We start from the raw sequence: 5575 nt of genomic DNA, 5'->3' as shown, positions 1-5575 counted from the left end.
GGGCGGTGGGCTCCGGGGGGTGGGGTGAGTAAGCAAGAGGGGAAGGGGAGCGGCCGGGTTGAGAGAGGAGCCTTCTTGGGGGAGGGGAGTCAGGGTACAGCTGTGAGCCCAGGTGCCCAGGCACAGTCCTGGACAATCACTTAGCCCAGGGCTCCTGATAGAAACTGGAGTCATGGGCTGAGGAGCAAGCTGGCCACTACCACCTTCCCCACCAGAGAAAATGGTGAGCGCAAAGGATGGTGGGAGAACAGGGAATGGGGGGGTGTGAATGTGGGTGTGGGTTCGTGTTCACACACCACACACTGGTGTGCTGGCGTTGTCTGCTGTGCATACTGTATTCTCACACATGTGCACATGTGCATGGCCTTTAGGACCCGTGCGTGCATTTGACAGGTCATGCGTCTGCTGAATGAATGCATTCATTCATTTAACAAATATGCATAGGCACTGGGGACACAGCAAGGAGGAGGCAGACCAGCCTCTTTGCTCTTATGGAAGGGCTATTCTGGTCAAGGAAGACAGGCAGGAAGCAAGTTAACAAACCAATCCTGGGGCTGGGAAGAAGACAATGAAGCAAAGACTCGAAAGAAGTGAGAGCCTGCGCCCAGGGAACAGCATTCCAGGTGGTGGGAACAGTATAAGCAAAGGCCCCAAGGCTGAATTCCCTCTGAGGGGAAGCAGAGAGGAGACCAGATCAGGCAGCCATGTGATCATAGCCAAGGTTTTGCCTTTTATGCTCAGCAAGCTGGGAAGTTAGTGGAGGGGCTTGTTCAGAAGACTGACATGATATGACTTAATTTGAACAGGATCCTGTGGCTGTTCCATGAAGATTAGATGGAGAGGTGGGGGAAAGGCAGAAACAGATAGCTTGTTGACAAGGATATTGCAATTACCTAGGCAGGAAATGATGGTAGCTTGGAACAAGGTGGTACCAGTAAGAGTACTGAAGAGAGGTCGGCTTCTAGATATATTTCGAAAGTAGAGCTGAAAGCATTTGCTAATGGATTGGATGTGGGGTGTGAGAGAAAGAAGATTCAAGGATGACTACTGAAATTTTGACCTGGGCAATTAAATAGATGGAATCTCCATTTACTGAGATGGGAGAAACAGTGGGAGGAACAGATTTGTGGGGATGGAGGGAAATCATGAGTTTGGTTAGATGAACTAAGTTGAAAGTATTTATTAGAAAGCCAAGGAGAGATCTTGAAAAAGGCAGTTCAGTATCCAGTTTCAGCTGCAAGGTCTGAGCTAGAGAGATAAATTTGGAGGTTGTCCATGGCAGAAACCCAGGGAGTACTTAGAAATCAGTTTTGCAAGTGGGGAAACTGAGGCTCAGAAGAGCCGTGACGGGCCCCAGGTCACACTGCAAGTCAGAGGTAGCTTATGAAGCCTCTGATTTCCCAAGTCCAGCAGCCCTTACTCCTGGACTCAAACTCTGGCCAAAAGAGATGTAGCCCTGTCTCTCTTCACCCAAAACTGAACTGCACATTTCCACATGGAAAAGCCAGAAAGGTAGTGAGAGATGAGGCTAGAGGAGGAAACTGGATTCATGCAAAGGACTTGAGGGAAGCAGGTAGTCCGGGAAAAGCTTAAGCAAGGAAGTAAGTGGGCAGACTTGCATTTTGGAAGCCTCCCTCTGCCTCCGGGTGGAGAGTGGATGGGAATGAGGGGTCCAGAGGGAGGTGTAGCCCCAGATCCCCCATGCTGGCTTGCCCATCAGCACTTCAGTCTCACTTTGACTCTGAGAGGTGGCAGGACTGATGTCAGCATCCCCACTGAACAGATGGAAACACCAAGGCTCAGAGAGAGTAGATGATGTGACCCACGGTCACATAGCAAGTCAATGACCAAGCAGGCCGTTGTGCTGGGCTCCCAGGCTTTTGGAGTGGCAAGGTTCTTGTGTCACTCATGGGAAAAGTGACCGAGAAAAGGGCAAGGACTCATTCAAGGTCACCCAGAGAGTGGGAGGCTGAGCCAGCCCCCAGCTTGATGAGCCCAGCCACAAGGAACCCCCTCCCTGCCCCACCTCCGTCTCCCGGTCCACTGACTCTGACGTTCCTCTCAGGAAAAAATGGGACAAGCTGGGGGAACCCAGGAGGTGGGAGGAGGAAGCAGAAATTAAATTAGTTTATTGCATTTGAGCAACTTTTTGAAGGAAAAGCAAATCCGACACTTGGGTGCTTACGGAGATTCCAGGCAGCTTTGAAAATCAGTCACAATTACTGAGCCTCCTGATCTGGGCTGAGGGGGGCGGGGCCGACAAGCAGCACCGGGGTCTGGGCAGCCTCGGAGATCAGACGAAGCGGGGACACAGCTTGGGACATGAAAGGCAGCAGCGCTCACAAATTAAACCACTCACAGCTTAAAAGGGAAAGGAACTGTGCCGGGGGACTCCAATGAGCCACGCTTCTGAGGAGGGGCACACCAGCCACGCTGAGCCTAACGCTGCAAAGCGGGTCCCACATCTGATGGTCAGGAAGCCTGGCTCCCCACGTGACCTCAGGAAAGTCCCTGCTCATCTCTGGGCCCCAGGTTCCCCTCTGAGCACAGAGTGGGCTCATTCATGCCCAGACGTTTATTGAGTGCCTACTCTGTGCCAGAGACTGTTTCAGGCATTGGAGATTCTTAGGAAGCCTACATTTAGGGCAGGGAGAGAGATAGGAAAGAAAGAAACAAGTCAAGATATAAATACACCCTGTGGTGTAAGTGTGAGGACCAAGGGAATTGGGACTTATATCGGGGGAGTGCTATTTTAGACAGAGAGGTCAGGAGAGCCCTTTCTTTTTTTGTATTTATTCAGTTATTTGGCTGCATCTTCGCTGTATCACACAAATATTGTGTTGCGGCGCAAGGATTCTTTCGTTGTGGCGCAGGCTTAGTTGCTCCAATGCGTGTGGGATCTTAGTTCCCCTACCAGGGATTCAATCCACATCCTCTGCATTGCAAGGCGGATTCTTAACCACCAGGGAAGTAGGAACATACCGGCCTTCCTTTTTTATAAGAGAACATTTGAACAAGATTTGAAGGAACCAAGGGAAAGGACCAAGGAGCTATGTGAAACTCAGTTCTCAGTTCAGTTGCTCAGTCGTGTCCAGCTCTTTGCGACCTCATGGACTGCAGCACACCAGGCCTCCCTGTCCATCACCAACTCCCAGAGCTTGCTCAAACTCATGTCCATTGAGTCAATGATGCCATCCAACCATTTCATCCTCTGTCCTTCCCCTTCTTCTCCTGCCTTCAATCTTTCCCAGCATCAGGGTCTCTTCCAATGAATCAGTTCTTTGCATCAGGTGGCCAGAGATTTGGAGTTTCAGCTTCAGCATCAGTCTTTCCAATGACTATTCAGGACTGATTTCCTTTAGGATGGACTGGTTGGATCTCCTTGCAGTCCAAGGGACTCTCAAGAGTCCTCTCCAACTCCACAGTTCAAAAAGCATCAATTCTTCAGTGCTCAGCTTTCTTTATAGTCCAACTCTCACATCCATACATGACTACTGAAAAAACCATAGCTGTGACTAGACAGACCTTTGTTGGCAAAGTAATGTCTCTGCTTTTTAATATGCTATCTAGGTTGGTCATAGGTTTTCTTCCAAGGAGCAAGTGTCTTTTAATTTCATGGCTGCAGTCACCATCTGCAGTGATTTTGGAGCCCCCTAAATTGTCTGACACTGTTTCCACTGTTTCCCCATCTATTTCCCATGAAGTGATGGGACCAGATGCTGTGATCTTAGTTTTCTGAATGTTGAGTTTTAAGCCAACTTTTTAACTCTCCTCTTTCACTTTCATCAAGAGGCTCTTTAGTTCTTCGCTTTCTGCCATAAGGGTGGTGTCATCTGCATATCTGATGTTATTGATATTTCTCCCAGCAATCCTGATTCCGGCTTGTGCTTCATCCAGCCCAGCATTTCTCATGATGTACTCTGCATAGAAGTTAAATAAGCAGGGTGACAATATACAGCCTTGACGTACTCCTTTCCCGATTTGAAACTAGTCTGTTGTTCCGTGTCCAATTCTAACTGTTGCTTCTTGACTTCCTACTTTTGCATTCCAGTCCCCTATAATGAAAAGGATATCTTTTTTGGGTGTTGTAGGTCTTCATAGAACCATTCAACTTCAGCTTCTTCAGCATTACTGGTCGGGGCATAGACTTGGATTACTGTGATACTCAGTGGTTTGCCTTGAAAACGAACAGAGATAATTCTGTCATTTTTGAGATTGCATCCAAGTACTGCATTTCAGACTCTTTTGTTGACTATGATGGCTACTCCATTTCTTCTAAGGGATTCTTGCCCACAGTAGTAGATATAATGGTCATCTGAGTTAAATTCACCCATTCCAGTCCATTTTAGTTCTCTGATTCCTAAAATGTCGATGTTTCCATCTCCTGTTTGACCACTTCCAATTTGCCTTGATTCATGGACCTAACATTTCAGGTTCCTATGCAATATTGCTCTTTATAGCATCGGACTTTATTTCCATCACCAGTCACATCCACAGCTGGGTATTGTTTTTGCTTTGGCTCCATTTCTTCATTCTTTCTGTAGTTATTTCTCCACTAATCTCCAGTAGCTTTTGGGCACCTACCTACCTGGGGAGTTCATCTTTCAGTGTCCTATCTTTTTGCCTTTTCATACTGTTCATGGGGTTCTCAAGGCAAGAATACTGAAGTGATTTGCCATTTCCTTCTCCAGTGGACCACTTTTTGTCAGAACTCACCTCCATGACCCGTCTGTCTTGAGTGGCTATGGCATGGCTCATAGTTTCACTGAGCTAGACAAGGCCAAGGTCCTTGTAACCAGATTGGTTAGTTTTCTATGATTGTGGTTTTCATTCTGTCTGCCCTCTGATGGATAAGGATAAGAGGCTTGTGGAAGTTTCCTGATGGGAGAGACTGACTGAGGGGGAAGCTGGGTCTTGTTCTAATGGCCGGGACCATGCTCAGTAAAGCTTTAATCCAACTTTCTGTTGATGGGCAGGGCTGTGTTCCCTCCTTGTTGTTTGGCCTGAGGCCAAACTATGGTGGAGGTAATGAAGGTAATGGCGACCTCCTTCAAAAGGTCCCATGCATGTACTGCTGCACTCAGTGCCCCTGATTCTGCAGCAGGCCACCGCCAACCCACACCTTCACTGGAGACTTGCGGTCACTCACAGGCAAGTCTGGGTCAGTCTCTTGTGGGGTCACTGCTCCTTTCTCCTGGGTCCTGGTGCATACAAGGTTTTGTTTGTGCCCTCTAAGAGTCTGTTTCCCAGTCCAGTGTAAGTTCTGGCAGCTCTTTGGTGGCTTAATGATGACCTCCTCCAAGAGGGCTTATGCCATACGCAGGTCTGCTGCACCCAGAGCCCCTGCCCCTGTGGCAGGCCACCGCTGACCCATACCTCTGCAGGAGACACTCAAACACAGTTCTGGCTCAGTCTCTGTGGGGTCTCTGGGTCCTGGTGTGCACAAGGTTTGTTTGAGCCCTCCCAGTGTCTCTGGTTGGTATGGGGTTTGATTCTAAATGTGATTTTGCCCCTCCTACCGTCTTGCTGGGGCTTCTCCTTTGCCATTGGATGTGGTGTATCTTTTTTTTTTTTT

General features: G+C 48.5%; 1 protein-coding gene across 1 annotated transcript in view; it reads left to right on the top strand.

The window, feature by feature from the left end:
• CDH22 (cadherin 22, type 2) overlaps positions 1 to 5575 on the top strand; it is a 104673-nt gene that overhangs the window by 32878 nt on the left and 66220 nt on the right. The gene's annotated exons all lie outside the window — the stretch shown is intronic.

This window comes from Bison bison, unplaced genomic scaffold (genome assembly GCF_000754665.1).
Source record: "Bison bison bison isolate TAMUID 2011002044 unplaced genomic scaffold, Bison_UMD1.0 scf7180017864038, whole genome shotgun sequence".
In the NCBI taxonomy this organism is placed as follows: Eukaryota; Metazoa; Chordata; class Mammalia; order Artiodactyla; family Bovidae; genus Bison; species Bison bison.
This window is presented reverse-complemented; position numbering and strand designations above follow the sequence as displayed.